At 47.2% G+C, this 19036-nt stretch overlaps 1 protein-coding gene across 1 annotated transcript in view; it reads left to right on the top strand.

Moving 5' to 3' along the window:
* TLN2 (talin 2) overlaps positions 1-19036 on the top strand; it is a 428326-nt gene that overhangs the window by 71163 nt on the left and 338127 nt on the right. The window contains exon 2 of the mRNA XM_081089528.1: positions 12306-12400. The gene's annotated coding sequence lies outside the window, so the exon portion shown is untranslated. The remainder of the gene's footprint in view (positions 1-12305; positions 12401-19036) is intronic.

Below are 19036 nucleotides of genomic sequence, written 5' to 3'. Positions count from 1 at the left end.
CTGACATGGAAAGATATAATTAGCTAGAAGTGTTCTTCAGTCTACTCGGGAACCCAGATACTCCTATTGCAATTAAGTAATTAGACATTTGATGTTATGGAGGATCACTTTTATTCTTAGCAGCCAAATATCGAGCATTCTTAGAAGGCCTGATGAACTGCTCATTTTAAATGCAAATTCTGTGCACAGTTAGAAGGAAAATGGAATTGTTCTGGCTCCCAGCACTCACTCTGCATTTTTGCCATTCCTTCTGATGGCCGAGGGGAGGGCTCATGACTAAATCCTTCAGCATCTTTATTATGATTTCGGATTTGTACTTGCTGAGAGGAAGCCTTGCTCCAGGACATTAACCCTCTCTTGCCATCTGCAGAGTTTCACTAGTCTGTTTCTCCCCCTTAAATGATTTGGATTTCCGGTCTCATTTGCTTGATAGATGTACTGGGAAACTTGTCAGTGGGTGGTATTGTGCTGTGTGTGTGTGTGTGTGTGTGTTTTGGGGGGGTATTTTTGCTGTGTTTTTTTTTTTTTTTTGAGGCAAATGAAATGTGTTAAACTTTAGTTCTTAGCAGGGGTGTGTGCTGTTGCCTTTTAGCCTTAGAAGTTCCACTTCCCTCTCATTTCTCTTTTAGGCGTCTTCTCCCACTTTTCCCATTAGCCAGCTGCTCTGTCCTAGCCGCTCAGGATCTGGAGAACCCATGGCCTCGTGTGTAACGGAGACGATGGGATTCCTATGCCGCATGGCTGGGCAGGTGCTTTACGCTCTTGGGATTCAGAGGAAGAGTGAAAGTGTGCACATCAGTAAACAATGATGAGTTTATGGAGTCTACGATGTTAACCTTTCCCCCAGGCAGACAAGTTACTTTCCTTTACCTGAAAATGAGAATTTTACTTGTAAAACGGCTCCTGGGTTCTGTGGCTCTGAGACCATGGGTTGAAAGCAGGCCCACCTCCCCATTAGTGGCAGTGAAGCAGAGACCCAGGAATTCAGGTGCTCTGTCCAGACCAAGCAGCCCACAAGGGGAAGAATGAGGACTCAGGCCTTTGCCCCAGAGTTCTTCCTGCTTCCTGCTTTAAGGAAGGGCTCTCAGCCGTGGCACCATGGACAATTTGGGCTGGGCGATTCTCTGTGGTGGGACTGCCCGCCCTGTGCATCAGGATGTTTAGTGCCCTTCTTGGCCTCGCTGTCCTCTAGATGCCACTATCATCCCCCCTTCCTTCGGTTGTGACAGCAAAAATGTCCCCAGATGTTGCCCAGGGCCCCCTGAGGGGGCAGATGGCTCCCTATTGAGGATCACTGCTTTAGAGGAGTTCAATGTCCCCTGGAATTCATAAATTTTTATGTGAGCCTGGCCCCTTTCCCCTTTTGCTTTGAAATGTGAGATATACAGCCAAAACAGTGATCACTACAGCTCTTATAGTAGATACACTGGCTCAAAGGTCATGTCTAGGAAAATGGCCAACGCCATTCTAAATTGAATTGCACTGTGTTTGGGATGACAGCTTTCCCTCAAATAGATGAACTTCAGTTTTCCTTTTAGATTTTGGATGCTGAGGACGTGTCTCCATTAAGCAGCTTGTACTTTTTTTTTTTTTTTTAAATCCTCACCTAAGGATGTTTCTTTAGAGAGGGAGAGGGAGAGGAAGAGAGAGAGAGAAAGAAAGAAAGAAACATCGATTGGTTACCTCCCATATGCACCCCAATCAGAGGTCGAGCTCACAACCTAGATATGTGCCCTGATGGGGAATCAAACCCTCAACCTTTTGGTGTATGGGACAATGCTCCAACTAACGGAGCCACTGGGCCAGGGCAGCAGCTTGTACTTTTAATTTTAGCTAATGGGCGAGGAGTGAAAATACTCCAAAGGCCAAGGAGATCTTAGGAATCTGAAACCACGTAAGAATGAGGCCTCTGTTTTGTGAACTTTGTGCTAAGCTCAGAAGAGGACACTCATCAACTTAAACCTAGAGCAGATGTGGGGGCAGATGTTAATGGGGATCATGACCTTATGAGTTAAGGAGGGGCTGTGAACTGACGGGTGCAAAGGGATAAAAAGCCCCAGACTGAGCTGCTGGAGACCTGGGTTCTACACCTGGGCCTGCCCCCATCTCTCTTGGTCAAGTCTCCAAACACTCGGGCGGCAGGTTCCTCATCTGTAGGAGGAAGGGCAGAGCCAAGATTCCTGCTTCCTGGACAGAGGTGAAGTGCTGGGTGGTGAACCCGATAAACCCGAGACTCTCTTTGGAGCCTTCGTTTTACACGGGGAATTTGGAAGACAAAGGTTATTTTAGTGTGAAAGACAGGATGCACATATTGAATAAGTGCAAAACTTGCACGACATGAATTTAAGCTAGAAGGGAGAACTTCATGAATAACAGGGGGAAAGCTCATGCTTGCTGTGAAGGGCTTCCCAGTGCCAGGTGGTCCACCCCTCTGTCTGGTGGGATTCTGCTAGGAGGACTTGATAAATGATGAGCCTGGAGAGTTCCAGAGTTCCTTTACTTCTAAAACTTCTGCTTGGAGCAGAAAACAGACACCTTTGGTGTAGAATCTTGGATAACTTCACACCCTCACCACCAGAGCGGACCTCAGGAAGAATGGCCAATAATAAATAGTAAAGGTTGGCTAGCCTTTAAGAATTCAAGCTCTTCAAGTTTTTCTCCCTTCCTTTGGTTTTTATGGGAAAGCTTTTGTCTTCATTCTGGAGTGTGAGTCTGTAACCAAAACAGAAAAGAGGATGAGTCTCCTGCACCTGTGGGACCCTCAGGGCTTATGCCTGTTACCTAAGAATTTGCCTAATCTAAGAAATGTGCCGGAGGAGGTAGCATGCTGAATAAATTTCCTTGAACTGCCTCACCACAGGAAGGTGACAAGGCGGTTGGCCCATGGGGTCAGTATTATAATTTAAACTACTGCTGTCCCTTCATAGCCGGGACTTACTTCGCTGGGGAGATGAAGGTACTTCCTCCAGTCATTTTTTTGTTTCTGAAATTATTTCATGTCACAAAGGAGTTGTTTTTTTAGATGTTGATGTTCCTGACAGCTCTTTAGAAATGAACATCAGGGCTTCAGATGGGACACATCCTCCTGCCTTCTGGTTTCTGAAGGAAAAAAAAAAAAAGCGAAGGAACACCTACGAATAAAGTTGTCGCTGAGGAAAGGCCCCTGTAGCCATTTGTCAGCATCACCTTTTGTGAGGCAACTTTACTATATGATGTAATAAAGATAATTTATAACGTTTCATGAAAGCAGGAATGGGTAATAGTGGGGTTTTTCTTTGTCTTTTCTTGGCATGTAATTGAAACAGCTTGGGCCAAATGAGAAACATTTGTGTTTGGGGGCGGCGGTGGGTGGTGGGAGGGAGGAGGGAGATTCCAGAGGCTTCTTTACTGGGGTCAAATATTTCTTATTTTATTTGGAGCATTTAAGCAGACTGATCTGGGACGAGCATTAGCAGCATTGCCGTGTCTATCTGGTCATAAGCACATGCATTTTCTGACCATAGGGAATTGTCTAAATTCGAGACCCACATAACACAGGCAATGAATCAGAAGAGAAAGCGTGTGGGTTGATCTGTCTCAAAAGAAATATATGGCTTTAGCGGGAATTTATAAATTGCATTCCTTTAACCAGGCTACTTATCCAGAAGCAGTGTCCTTCCTATGGAAAAGCGTGCCTGTGCGTCCCGAGGTCACGGGCTTCTTCAGTCGCTCCCGGAGGAGCGCAGGGTTTGCTGAGGAAGTCTGGTTGTTCGTCCCTTGGGACATGGAGTCTTGACAGATGGACTAATGTGATGGAATACTTGTACTGGTGCGGTGTGCAAAAAAGCTCCAAAAAACAAAACAAAAACACCCCCAAACAAAAGTGTATCCTCTTGTTCAGGCAGTTTGTGCGCTTGATTTGATTCCAGAGAGCCACCCACAAGAACCTTTGAAACACTAAGCCAAGGTTTGTTGTTGCCAAGGTTTATGTAGGATGCCACCTAGGGTACAAAAATAAAGGTGGTGGCATCCTTGCCTCCCAGGAGCTCAGTCTGGGGATGGTGAGGGCACACAGAAGCCCCATTTTCTGGTACGAGGTCTCTCACGGTGAGACAAAGGCTCAGGGCATGTAGGGAAAGGGAAGACTATTTGGTGGGATGATCAGAGGGGTCGACGTGGAGGCCAGAGGTGTGATCTGGGTTCGGGGGGGGAAGGTAGATTTCCATTAGATGAGGAGGTTGGACTTTGCTGGGAGGAATGACTTGGGCACAGATTTCCAAGTGGGTAAGTAGAAGACAGGATGTGGTGCGTGGGGTGGGGAGAATCTCAGACACACTCTTGGGACTGGTTTGTGGTTCGTGGGGGGGTGTGTGTCTATGGGAAGAGGCTGAGTCAGGGGAGATCAGGTGCAGGTCTAAGGGTACAGGGCCTCCTACCCCGAAGTAAGAAATTAGAGCCGTATCCCGAGTGCAGGGGAGAAGGAGGAAAGGCAGTACTGTAAGGAGCACAGAAAGGAAAGCCCTAAGAACCCGGGCATGTGGGCTCAGTGGTTAGAGAGTCGGCTCATGTGCCGAAGGGTCTTGGGTTCAATTCCTGGTCAAAGGCTTGTACCAGGGTTGCAGGTTTGATCCCCAGCCCTGGTGGGGCACATGCGGGAGGCAACCAACTGATGTGTCTCTCTCTCCCTCTTTCTCCCCCAACTCCTCTCTTGTTCCTTCCCCCCTCATTCCTTCCCTCCCTTCCACTCTCTAGAAATCAATGGTAAAAATACCCTGGAGTAAGGATTGAAAGAAAGAAAAAAAAGAGCGTGAACACCTTTGAGTCTGATTCCTGTCTTTCTGCTGCTGTCAGACTGATTGATGGGGGAAGCCGGGCTGCTCATGTGGGCTGGAACTTTGGGAAGACTGTTGAATTTTTTCTCATATCTTTATTATAGACTGTGAGATATCTTTATTCCTGAATGTGAAATCATGGAGTTATACTGGATTTGGAAGAAGGTCCAATCACACCCTTCCTTTTCCCCAATCTCTCTTACTTGTTTTCATTACCTGTAAAGTCCTCCATATAGAAGAATCATCTTTCACCTTCTCTCTCTTTCCTTACTGGAAATTGACTGGGTGCTCTGTGAAAGGTCTAGGGGTGCCAGCAGGAAAGGGAAGACCTTGCTTTCAAGGAGCTCCAGGCTGAGGCAAATGAGAGAAGAGAGGGCTCCGGGACAGGATGGAGGTGAGGTGGTGGGGTTTCCCTGCAGAGGGAATGAATACGGGGTTCTGGCTGGGGTAGTAGCTATGTCACCACACGGCTGTGGGAGGTGATGAAGGTTAGGGATTACTTAAATATTTCCTATCCTCACAGGTGACTTAAAATTTCTTTGAAACACTATAGCCTCTAGGTATGACAAATATATGCTTATACTAGAGCAGTGATGGCGAACCTTTTGAGCTCGGCGTGTCAGCATTTTGAAAAATCCTAACTTAACTCTGGTGCCGTGTCACATATAGAAATTTTTTGATATTTGCAACCATAGTAAAACAAAGACTTATATTTTTGATATTTATTTTATATATTTAAATGCCATTTCACAAAGAAAAATCAACCAAAAAAATGAGTTCGCGTGTCACCTCTGACACGCGTGTCATAGGTTCGCCATCACTGTATTAGAGGCCTGGTGCACGAAATTTGTGCACGGGTGGGGGAGTGCATCCCTCAGCCTGGCCTGCGCCTTCTCGCAGTCTGGGACCCCTCGCTCCTTACCACCTGCCTGCTTGCTCCTTACCGCTTGGCTTGCTGCTCCTTAGCACTGCTGCGGAGGTGGGAGAGGCTCCTGCTACCCCCGCTGCGCTTGCCAGCTGTGAGCCTGGCTTCTGGCTGAGTGGCACTCCCCCTGTGGGAGCACACTGACCACCAGGGGGCAGCTCCTGTGTTGAGTGTCTGCCCCCTGGTGGTCAGTACACATCATAGCGACCAGTTGTTCCGGTTGTCCCACCGTAAAGGTTGCTTAGGCTTTTATTATATAGACAAGTGACCTGGTGCACGAAATTCATGTACATTAAAATCGAATTAATTAGAGGAAATATTTTAATATTGCTATTTGCCCTTTCTCTGTAATAGAAGTATCAGAGATGGAAGAAAATTAGTAAAATGTATATGAAAATCTCCCTCCTGTCAGAGTCTGGGGCGTGCCGCGGGACCCAGAGTCAAGTCCCTGCCCATTTGCGTGTGCCTCAAAATCACGTTAGATGTAAAAAAAAAAAAAAAAAAAAAAAAATCATGTGAGACCCAGACCCGGCCAGCCCCACCTCCGTCAAGCCCCCCAGGGCAGGGGGTGCGGCCCGGGGCAGGGGGTGCAACCTCAGGTCTCCCAGCCTGGCCTCAGGACCCCCGGCCCTGGCGCTGGGGTGGGGGGTGCAAACTCAGGTCTCCCAGCCCGGCCTCAGGACCCCGGCCCTGGCGCTGGGGTGGGGGGTGCAAACTCAGGTCTCCCAGCCCGGCCTCAGGACCCCCGGCCCTGGCACTGGGGTGGGTGGTGCAACCTCAGGTCTCCCAGCCCGGCCTCAGGACCCCCGGCCCCGGCATCAGAGTAGGGGGGTGCAGCCTCAGGTCCCCTGGCCTGGCCTCAGGTCCCCTGGCTCCAGCACAAGGGCGCAAGGGCGTGAGGGCATGACGACCATTTGCAGATTAGCTCTTTATTATATAGGTTTATTTGCACCCCCAGTTTTTACAACCAGTTTGGGGCAGAATACAGACTATCCTATTGTGTTGAAGTTATTAATCTGTGTATATCTAGTATTTTCCTATAGAATAAATTAATAATGTCCTGGAAATACTTTTCACTATTTAAAAAATAAATGTAGCAGCTATTGAGATGAACTAAAAACTAATTCATTTAAGAGCTTTTTCGTCTTGACATCTCCCCTCTCTAAGGATACCAGAAGTACAACTATTGTGTGTATGTGTTGGGGCTGGTGGCAGTGGGGGTGGGGGTGGGGGTGGGGTGTCTGCAAAACTTTTTGACCTTAAAAGGTACCACGTTTTTCCTCTCCCAGCACTTAGCACAGAGCCTGGCACTTCAGCGTATATCAAATAAATGAACGGGGGCAAATGATCAGGTATAGGAGCAGAGCTACCTACAGAGCCCATTCGTGTGACCCACCACGCCCTTAGGTTGAACACCACACTCCCATTGCACTGCTGTGATAATGGGGAGGAGGCACCATAAGGCCTGGGGCTTGGGGCCTTTCCTGCCTGTGTTCTCCCAGGCTCTGAGAGCAGGTAGGAATTAACGTTTAGCACAGTCTAGTGCCCCAGATGCAAGTCTGTTATTGGAGGGACCACTTTCAGCCCCGACCCTGGCCCTTGATTTAAAGCAGGGAAGAGGAACCTTTTTTCTGCCAAGGGCCATTTGGATATTTATAACATAATTCGTGGGCCATACAAAGTTATCAACTTAAAAATTATCCTGCTTGGTCAAAGGTTTCATTAACCCACCCCTAATGCCGTGGCACGGCCCTTCCAAATGATTTCTCGGGCCATACGGCCCTCGGGCCAGATATTCCCTACCCTCATGAAAGAACTAGCTCTTGGTCAGGGTGACTAATATGCCCTTAGCATAAGCCACGGCCTCGCTTCTTGCAGGGAGTTTCAGCCCCCTCCCGGGCTGAGGAGCCCTGTCTGTGGATTGCCTGGGTTAAACATCAAAACCTACCTCTGGAATCTGTTTCCTGGCTTGGCCATCCTCCCAAACGGTCCCCTAGGGTGGGAGCAGTGACTGCCTGGAAGTGAGCACTCGAATGTGAGAAGGATCCCACTTAGGCGCAGTCTCACTGGGAAAGGGGCATGAGATCATTTTGTTCCCATGTTAGTTTCTGAAGCCCTTTGTCCTTCTGGAATTGGCAGGCTTGCACTTTTCCTGAGTCCTTACTGATGGTTTCCCTGTAAGCTATTGTTTAGAGTCGATCAAAAAGAACATTGGGCTTGTATGTGCGTGTGTGCACTCCCGTGAAAGTTCATGGACACACTCATGTTCACACACTCACCCAATCACACTGACACAGTATCACACACTGACACTCACACAGACTCATTCACAATGCACACAGGAAAGCCATGACCATCTTGAACTCAGCAGAGATGGCAGTGTCCAGTGGGATGTTTTACTTTGAAGGTGATATTGGAGAGTGGGTCTGCATTTTTAATTTGGCTTTGCCTTTTTTTTTTTTTTTTTAACTACAGACTTGTGTTAGAATAGAAAAGACCATTAGCAAGAGATAAGGGACTACAATATTTCCTTTAAAAAATATGCTTTTATTGATTTCAGAGAGAGGAAGGGAGAGGGAGGGAGAGATAGAAACATCAATGATTGGAGAGAGAATCATCGATTGCCTCCTGTATACCCCCTACTGGGGATGGAGCCCACAACCTGGACATGTGCCCTGATCTGGAATCGAACCATGACCTCCTGGTTCATGGGTCGACGCTCAACCACTAAGCCACACTGACCAGGCTACAGTATTTCCTTTATGTTTCACATTATGCATGGGTCCAGCACAGGGTATGGTGCAGGCTATCCAAAATCAGATTAAAAACGTTTGATGTCATGGTGTCAATGTTTGGCTGTGGCAACTAAAAATAAAAATGACAGCTTTGTCTGCTACTGAGATTACACCAAAAATAAAAGTCCTTCCCTTAATAATTGGGCATACTCTTGTTCAAATTATTAGGAAAGGCCGAAACCGGTTTGGCTCAGTGGATAGAGCGTTGGCCTGTGGACTGTGAAAGGTCCCAGGTTCGATTCCAGTCAAGGGCATGTGCCTGGGTTGCGGGCACATCCCTAGTAGGAGGTGTGCAGGAGGCAGCTGATTGATGTTTCTTTCTCATCGATGTTTCTGACTCTCTGTCTCTCTCCCTTCCTCTCTGTAAAAAATCAATAAAATATATTTAAAAAAAATTATTAGGAAAGAAGAAATACTTTCCTTATTTGGTCAAGATACTATTGGTAAGTAGGTGGCAAGGACTAGGAATTGAGACATACTGGTCATGTCTCCATACACCTCACCTGATTTTCTGGTCAGTGGATGACTTGACCAATCACTGAATGAGCAGAACTCTCCCAAGGAAGATACTGATGAGGCACCTGACAGAGAAGATGTAAGAAACCCCAGCCTGTATCCACCTGAGGAAGGAGATGCCCACCCAGACGTTCATCTGAACTCTGCACAAGTGTCTGGGCCATTGCTCCTTTCTTAGCTGCTTAAGAAGACTCCGTGATTATTGTTCACCGTAACAGAATGTGCCACAGGAAATAGCCCTGCAGGGCGTGTATGGAGAAAGACCAATGGCTTCTCGAAACCCAACACTGGCTATTCCCACAGTGACAGGAGGCATCAGAGGTCACTGTGGCCTCAGCCCAGAGCACAGGACTGTCCCAGGGCGTGGACTTTTAAAAACGAAGTTTATTTATAGACGGTGCCCCTGGGGCCAGAGCTTGTAATCGTTCCCTGTCAGGCCCCACCCCTTGATCAGCACAGGACTCTACAGAGTTACTGGTGTGTCTTAAATTGGGGCTGAGAACTCTTGGAGGCCCCTGTCACTGACATGCATCTGTCATTTGTTTTAATTGCTTTACTCTGGCAGATTATATATATATGCATATATAGGTATAATTTGAAGAGTTAAAAAGAACATTTGTAAAGCCAACATCCAATTAAGAAATCAACACTATGAATACCTTAGATTCTCCCCCATTCCCTCTGAAATAAAGAGTGTTTCCAACTTTTTGTTTTAACCAGTCCTTGCTGTTCTTATTTTTATTACCTATATATGCATTCCTAAACAATCCTATATAATAAAAGCGTAATATGTTAAGTGTTCGATGGTTCAGTTGACCACTCGACCAGTTGCTATGATGTGTACTGACCACCAGGGGGCAGATGCTTCGACTGATAGGTTAGCTTGCTGCTGGGGTCCAGCCGATTGGGACTAGGCGAGAAGGCTGGACATGCCCTGGAGCCCTCCTGCAGTTCCCCCGGCCGGCCGGCCCCCATCGCTGGTCAGGCCAAGGGACCCCACCCATGCACGAATTTGTGCACCAGGCCTCTAGTATATATATATTTAAGTTTTGGAAATTGAGTACCAAGTACAAACAAGCTCCCTGTTGAAACTGTTATGCAAAGGATCCCAAGAGAAGCACAGGCTCCCCAGCAGTTGTCAGCCTTGCTAGTCATACTTCTCCGCCATAAATGCTGCAAGAAGCCCATGTCCTCACTGGTCCCTGCATTTGTGGATCACTTTGTTCATGGAGTTTCCATGCACGGTCCCATTTACAAAGGGGTTCTAGGAAGTTCAGAGAATTATAAAAGGGGACTCCTTACAACATTTTAATTAAGCAGGGGTCCTTAACCAGAGGCACAGAGAGAAATTTCAGGTGGCTCACAAACCCTTTGAAACTGAAGGCGTTTCGTTCTTTGGGGTGAGAGGGTCCATCACATTTCCCGGGAAATTTGTGGACCCTCTTCCCCCATAAGGATAAGGAATAATGTGGCCATTGTGGTAGGTTGTGTGTGTGTGTTTGTTTTTAAGTGAATCTTGAGGCTGTTGCAGATTTCTTGAAACGTGTTTTATCTGCTTATGTGTGAGTCTGCGTTGACTTTTTACCTCTGAGTGTGCCTCACTGTTGAAAGGGAAATGAGCCGGAAGTTACCAGGGTGGCATCCCTGATTATGCTGTGGGTGGCCTCGCAGGCTTTGCATTTTCTCTGAATCCTACGTCTCCTTCTCTTGACCCAGAGTAACTAGAATGCTGAAGTGGAGGAAGAAATTGGAATGGTGGTTGTAGTTTCAAAACAGATGACCTCACTGCCTAAATTCCACTTTATGAAATTCCACTTTATGCAAAAGAAACCCTTTTGCTTTAGAAATATAATGGATCTTTGCGGAAACAGATCCAAATGCCCATTTAGTGAGGGTGGGAACAGATTTGTCAATGCTGCAGCTAACTCCCTGGAAACAAAATACAACTATTGTTACACCATCCTCGTAGTTATTTCCTAAGAGATATGGCAATTTAAATTTATAACAACAGGCATTCACTTCTTCAAAGTGGGCGAGTCATTATGCTTTCTATAAGCTGACTTAATGTGAGGGACTTTCAGCTTTGCTCAGCCATGTAAGGGAATTGTAGGATTCTCTAGCTGAGAGATACCTGAGTTTTATGCTGTCCATCTTCCTGTTACAGGTGAGTTGACCGAGGGGCTGTAAGGCTAGATGCCATCTGCCCACAGTTGCTTCAACTTGTCAGGCTCAGCTGGACCTAGTACCCCAGCGGAAGAGGCAGCTATTTAATGATTATGGTTTAAATATATAATTAGATGAAGATTAATTTTAAGAAATCATAATCAAAAGACATTTCCTAGGGAATTCTCATTTGGACCATACATTTCATTTTAACAAAATGACCCTTGACCACAGTCTTGACCCACCCCTCTTTGAAATGTACCATTTCCTGGGGTGAGGGGAGTGATCTGGTTTTCAGGGTCTGGAACCCTAATGTATGCAAAAGGAGCTTTCATTTCGGTCTGTGTTCTTTATATCTCATAAATTAAGAATTTTTAGGTCTTTGTTTTATTTTCTCTCAAAAGTTTTTAGTTTCTTCTTGTAGTCAAATGCGAACAATTCTGTGGTTTTTGTTCTTTTTGCTTTTTAAAAGTTTTGTTTGTGCAGAAAACCAGGAGTTTCAGTTTGGCTGTTGAAGGTCCTTGGGGATTAAGAAGAGGGAACTAGGGGAATGGCTGAGATCTGGAACTGCAGGCTGCCTTGTCTCTTCTCCTCGGTTAAGAGCCAGACAGAGTAAGAATAACATTTATTTAGAGACTGAGTTTTATTAAGGAAGGTAATTTACAGGTAAATTTAAGCTTTATGGACTTGGTTCTGGATTCCATTCCTGAACGTGCCATTACTCGCTGCTGATTTTGGACAAGGCCTGTTTTCTCTGAGCCTTGTTTCTTGACATCTGTAAAGAGAGGGGTTGGGCCTGATGATCTCCAAGGGGCCTTTGCAGCCCTATGTCTGGACTCCACGTTGTGGAGTTGGCAGAGAGGCTGCTCTGGAGCCGCTGGTAGCAGGATGGTACCTCTCCTGAGATTGGAGGCCGAGGGTTGCCAGCTGCGTCACTGCACGGTGCCCCAAGGTCGTTTACCCCACCTTAACATTCCCCTTGTTCACCCTTTTTATTACCCGAACCCCCTCAGTGTCATTCAGTGCTGGGAGAATGTTGGTCACCTGCTAATGTGTTCCCCTGCACTGACACCTGTCATTTCTCTTCCTTGCCAGTGTGCTGCTGCAGGGTAACATCTGGATTGGGCTCCTGGACCCTTGGATGCTGGGCTACCCTACCCACAAGTTCCTGGATTGACTTGTTGAAAGCAGTAAGTAATCTCCATGTTTCTAGTTTGCAAGCAACTGTAGACCAGTGAAATCTGAGGCTGGAGGGGTTGTGGCCAGCAGCCGCAAAGTCCAACCAGGGCGGCTGATGGATGCCTCCCTCTACAGCCAGCCTCCCTCACACCGAGCTCCCAGAGCCTTGGCGAGGCAGCTGTGACTGCAGACACAGCCTTTCTGCCCCCAGCAGTCATGATCGTCATGGGGCCTTCTGAATCTGCCTCCTTGGAGCTTCTTTGTTCCACCGCGAGAGCCAGACATGATTCTCTCTCTTTACTGGCCTACAGGAAAAGTCTCTTTAGGGGGCCAGTGCAGGTGCTGTTCCCTCTGCCTGCTATCATCTTCTCCAGCATATTCCTTCTCATTCACCAAGACATGTCCTAATGCAACCCCTAATGCCAGCCCTTTTTAGAAAGGCCTTATCTAATGGCCTTGTCTAAAGACATCTTCCCCCCAACCCCAGGTATTCTCTCCCTAGACCCTTGCTTGCATTTTTTTCTTTGCATTTACAACAGGATAGGTCTCTTCAGTCACTTGGTATACGAACCATCCATCCATCCAACCATTCAACCAGCCAGCCAACGACTATTTGAGCATTATAGGCCAGTGGCTATGGTAGGCACAGTCTGTGCTGTCATGGAATTTCCATGAGGAAAGAAAAAGGTCGAGTAGAAACCTAAACAAATTATCGCAAGTGTGTCTGGGTAGAATGTTGTAAATGCTCGAAAGCAGTGTCATCTGGAGGTATTTTAAAATGCAGGTCCTGATTGGGTAGGTCTGGGCGGGGCCTGCGAGTCTGCATTTCTAACCAGCCCCGGGTGATGCCCATGCTGCCAGTTTGTAGATAAACACTTGGAGAAGGAAGGTCTAAGCCTCCTGATGCATATGAGACGTGGCCTTGTGTGTGGCTCTTGGTGAACTGCCTGAGCTGTGTATCGGTAAAGCCGCCAAGAGGCCCAGCAGGGTTGTGTCTGGCTTCAGCGGCGTGAGGCTGAGTGGTCTGGAACATGAGCCTGGCTGGAAAGTATGGGAGCCTGTTACTCGCACCTGTGCCTGTGGGCTTGTGCCTCATGTTATTGTAGGTTGTGGTTTTGTCAATGAAATTCTACCTTAAATAATGTGCTTTTTAGATTTATGAGATGAAATCCTGTGGGGGTCTCTACAGTGTGGCTACTCCATACGTCAGTATTTCTGAAAAGACTGAAGGTGTTTTCTTTGTTCCTAAGAGTAGGCTGTGCCAGTCGGGCTAATGTGGCACTTCAGTGGGGTGTGGAGAAGAGAGACCATGCTGGCAGCTGCGAACTGACCACAGAAACCTCAGAGCAGGCAGAGTGAGGAGCCCAGGCACCCCTGCAGAAGAGGTGTGTTGAGTCCAGGCAGGGAACGGGCCTGGGGGTTCTCCTGAGACACCTGTGTGTGGCTGCAGGCTCGGCCCCATGGCATTGCTGCCGTCAGACCTTTCAAACATCGGTTTCGGTTTTCACAAGAAGCCAACTGGAGTCTCCCCTTGAGTAGTTAATAGTTTTAACAGCCATTTACGGAGTATTTAAAACATTCGAGGCACTGGGCAAAGTGCCTGACACAGGGTCTTGTGCTTTAAGCCTCCCCATAGCCCATTAGGCAGGTTGTCACTGTTTTACAGAGGACGAGACTGAGGTCGGGGTGAGGTAATTCACCCGGGGTCACACAGCAGGTACAGTCAGGGTCAGGGGTTCAGCCTGTCTGTCGGGCCCTGGGTGGCTGATTATTTCTGTTATTTCCGTCTGTCTCCACCCTCCACCCCTGTTTATACCCTGGGGTATGAGCCTTCCCTGTTGTGGCAACTCTAAAGTATTGTTTCTGTAGCACTTTAGCCCCTTGAGTTAAGGGACGAGCTTGGTCAATGTGGGCAAAGATGACCAGGGAAGAGAAAAGTGTGTGTTCATTTTGGAGGCCAACTTCTTACCCCAGCTCTGCTGCCCCAGCCAGCCTCCCAGGGACAGTTCTGCATGGGGACTGTGATTACTGCCGGTGGGGCCTGCGAGCCAGCTTGGTCCTCATCGCTGGGAGGCAGAAGCCGAGGGGTCTGGTTCATTCAGTGTGTTCTGAAAGCCATTTTCTTTCTTTTTTTATTTTATGCTGTGATTTTTATTTATATTTATTTATTTATTTATTTAAATTATTAATTGGTTAAAGTGTTACATATAGTATTTACATATGTCTCCTCCCCCCCCCATTGACCTCTCCACAGCCATCCCCACCCCTAGAACAAGCCCCCACCCCCCTAGTGTCTGTGTCCATTGGTTATGCTTATATGCATGCATGCAAGTCCTTTGGTTGATCTCTTCCCTCTCCCCTGAAAGCCATTTTCTGGCCACTCTGTGGGATTTCTTTATCAAAGACAATCTCCAAATAACCTCGCTGTGCTCAGGGTTATTTGGTCTATTCTGCATCAGATATGCTCTTCTCAGGGTTTTCAGTTAGGCTCCTCGATTTTGGCTTCATGTATATCCTGAGCCACTCTGCACCCAATGCAGAATTAAGGTGAACCCACCTAGCTAGGCTTCCGTGGCACGGCGTGCACTCTGATTCTTATGTTTTGGGCAACGACAGGAGCCATGCTATTCCACTGAATACAAACTCTGTGTTACTAAATCCATGCCTTCACCTCCACACTGGGATGGAATTAGATCTTAAAAGCAGCTCCTTTTTGCTTCTTCAGGCTTCAGGGGTTAGGCTTGCTTTTCCACCCAGAGTCCAGACTCCAAAGCTAGTGGGAATGGGAAACACCTCCCAGCTCCATGGTGTAGCACTTGTGCCTCAGTTTATCATACAGGCACAACGACTAGTAGCTTCTCTTTTCTGGGCCCATTTTCTCAACAGTGAAAGGAGGGAGAATACTAGTACTTGGCAGCGAGAGTTGTTTTAGATGCGATGCTTTTAGGGCACCGTGTACTCAGTTTGGCCACTGATTCTTCGTTCCACCTGTGTCTGGCTGAATTCCCTCCATTTGAGCACTTTTCCTGTGTCTGAAGCCAATTTCTCCATCTGTAGAAATGAACTCATTGAGGGCAAGGTTTATGTTTCATCCATCCTATATCCCAGGGCCTAGCCCTCAGCCTTGAGCTCAAATCTTTGTTAAATGAATGCAACAATGTAATTTCCCAACTATGTCATTTCCCTTCTTCCATTTGCTGACTTAAAGCTAGCTTAGCCTGGCCAGTGTGGCTGAATGGTTGACCATCGACCTATGAACCAGGAAGTCCCAATTTGGTTCCCAGTAAGGACACATATCCAGGTTGTGGGATCAATCTCCAGTAGGGGGTATGCAGGAGGCAGCCGGTCAATGATTCTCTCTCATCATTGATCTCTCTGTCTCTCTCTCTGTCTGTCTCTCTCCCTCCCTCTTCTTCTCCCTCCCTCTCTCTCGCTCTCTCTCTCTTCCTCTCTGAAATCAATAAAAAAATAAAGTCAATCCAGCCTGTTTGAAGAGCAGTGGATTATAGGCACTGCTGGTGGGTCGCTGCACAAGCACAGGGTGATCACAGTGGTCAAGTGACAAGTCTTCACAAGGAAGCCCACGGCAGGTGCTTCCTAGCCTTTTGTGGACGTCAGAAACCCTCCTCTCCGGGGCCTTCAGTATCTGCAGTCAGGGGAGAAAAAGTACATTCCGTCCTATAACAGGTTTTCTTTGGATTTCTTTAAGATGTCTTTTTACTTTACAGAGTTACAGAAGGAAATGAAGGGAACGGATTTATAAAAAGGGAAGAAAGCAGTTTCCCTCATAATATTCTTCATGCTGCAACTTCTGCCAAAGTTTCAGCCTCTCGGCCTATGTTACAGGCCAGGCTTGGGACTGGCTCCTCTCATTGTACCAGATTGTATCTTTTTAAAAACAACCACAATGTGACACATTTTAGGGTGCCAGGGGACAGAGACACAGTCCCCTTCCCCCTTCAAATGCATGGCTAAACAGTGTTCAGATACGGTCCTGCCAGCCTTGCTTGCAGAACTCTGTCTATCTCCGTCATTCAAAATGTCTCAACCCAGAACCAGCACTGCTTACTGGGCAGCTGGGCTGGGGCTGCAGCCTGCAGCCGCGCTCAGTGCCTGTAAACTGGGATTCTGATCCATTGTATTCCTTGTCTGAAATTGTGCGTCCATGGTGACATCCATTCACAGCTCTTTTCTCACTTGGGACCTGCAGAGGGAGGTTTCTCTTTGTTAAAAAAGAAAAGCTCAAAAAACATGATTTCTAATTGAAGGAATTTCTAGTCAGCTGGGAATTAGCCAGTTTCTATTTCTCCTCCTCACAGACAGAGCTCTTACCTGGCTCAAGAACAATAAACTATATTAATCCCATTTGTTTTTGCAGAGAAGGAAAAATATTTCCAAGATGGTATCAGAACTCCAAAAATAAAGCCTTCCTGACCCTTTGTGTGTGAGAAAGCATGCTTATTTTTTTATAAAATAAAATAATATAGTATAACAATGTTCTGTGAAACATATTTAAGAAACTAATATCATAGACATTGACTCCATGCTAATATAAACCTATTCCATGTCGAAAGACTGCATATTATTTGTTTGCATTAATTGTTACATGTGTTTTACATGAAAAGTTACATTACACACGTTTTCATTTTCTTGTTGCTTGCTGGGCTTCTTTTCCTCCCTCCCCTTGCTTTTTCTTTTATTTTTGGTAATAATGCAGTGAGCATTATTATAATACTTATTTGTAGGCCATGTGGGAATTTCTGTAGAATTTCAAGGTCCAAAGATATTACCTTTAAAAATCTACCTTTTAGGAAAGGATATAAATTATATTCCCAACAACTGTGTGGGGACCCTCACTAGCACAGACTGTTGTTAATCTATACAATTTTTGTTTCTTTGAAAACTAAATGAATATATACAGGCTTCTAAAAAATATGACCGTGCCAGGCCTGGAGTTCAGAGAGCTTCAAACCAAGTCTCTGACCAGCGGGGGTTGCCAGGACAACCTTTCTGGTCCTTTGGTTCAGCCTCCAAGACCTCATCACAAAGGTTCCCTGGGCTTGGACGGTTCTCTCTGAGGGCTCCTTGCCTCTGCTTCCCTCCTGGTCTTGTTTGCGCCCAGTGGTGCTGAGCTGTTGATAGATGCTCAGAGGCAGCCGCTTCTGTTCAAGCGCATGTGAGAGAGGAGATGTGGGTCAGGCCGGAGGCTGCTCCTTGCTGCCCATGGCAACCTTAGCCTCTCCTGCCGGTTCCCCTCCCTCCATTCTTGCTCAGAGGGAAGCTCTCTGGCACACTTGCTGTGGCCACGCTGGGCAGTCTGTGGCCGGGGTCTCCCAGGCACCCTGAATTTACTCTGTGACATTTGTCAGAAGCACATTTCTCCGAGTCAGAGTCATGGTCCCTCTGTCATTTGGCAGGCATCGGTGGCAGGTCTCGCATTTAACAAGAGAGGATGATGACAGGGTGATAACAGGCTGATAAAATTCCCTGTGGGGTGAGCTTTGCTGACCTGCCCACCTTGGAACAGGCTTCCTCTGTGTGGCGGCCGGTGCCCTGTCTGGCGGATTTCTGCATCCGAGTGCGTAGAACAGACCTCTATTTGGAGTCAGAACCATCTCTAGTGCAAGTCCTCAGTTGATCTGTGCTCTTTCCTTTAAAAGTCATGTTTTCTATCTCTGGATAGAGCGCCTGGGCAGCCTACCTGGTGGGCTTCGGTGTTGAGTAGATGCAACAAAATTTGTCAAAAGCAATCGCAGCTCTTTCCTCCTGGGTCAGCCTGGGGCTGCCTTGCCCTCCTTACCCTGGAACTGCTGAGAGTGCGGGTAGGGGTACACCCTGAGTGAAAACCCCACTCATTTCCAGCAAATGCTGATAAGAATGAAAAAGTGGAAGCTCCAAAGAGGCCCTCCTCTAAAATAAACCATCTTGACAACAGCCACAGGGCTTGACATGGGCCTCTGAGTGAGACCACATAGTAGTTAGGACAGTAGCTGTCTCCCCCAGATGTTTTGTTCAATGGAAATATTTGAACGATGAAAAAAAAAATATTCTCAAACGCCCTTCTGAGAGCAGAGGCAATCAGTTAAGTGGCTGCTGCTATGTAGCTGGAGCACATCCCTGCACCCATGGACTGCATTTGGCAGCGTGTCTTTCAGCCAGCTGCACGGCTCCCAGGAGACGAAAGGGCAATTGCATGAAGATGTTAGGGAAAGTAATGAGGTGGGAGGAGGGAGGGCGAGACCCTTGTGCGGCAGCTGAATTTCCAGGGCAGGGTTTGGGCTTTGCTGCCTTGAGTTCACGATCCAGCTGCTGCTGCTGCTTGGACCTGCTGTGGGGTGGATGACTCAGAAATCTGGAAGGTGGCCCTGGTGATTTCACTACCAGATCAGAGGCAGCACAAAAGCCCTCTGGGGTGGGCGTGGTTGCCGGGGAGAGTTTACTGATGAAGTGCATACGGATTTGGATGCTAGTGCTCTGGGACACTGGGATCTGCTAATTACTTCGTAACTTGGGACAGAGTTTATTTTTATTACTAAGAAAAGATTAGCGTTCTGATCCAAGTAAGTTCAGTCTGACACAGTGGGCATTTGTTTTGTCATTTACCTTTAGGGATCCCTTGGTCAACGGACAAGGTTTTTCCAAGGGTG

The sequence above is a fragment of the Myotis nattereri genome, assembly GCF_964212035.1.
Source record: "Myotis nattereri genome assembly, chromosome: 1".
In the NCBI taxonomy this organism is placed as follows: domain Eukaryota; kingdom Metazoa; phylum Chordata; class Mammalia; order Chiroptera; family Vespertilionidae; genus Myotis; species Myotis nattereri.
Note: the sequence above shows the minus strand (reverse complement) of the source record. Positions and strands in the feature narration are given on the sequence as shown.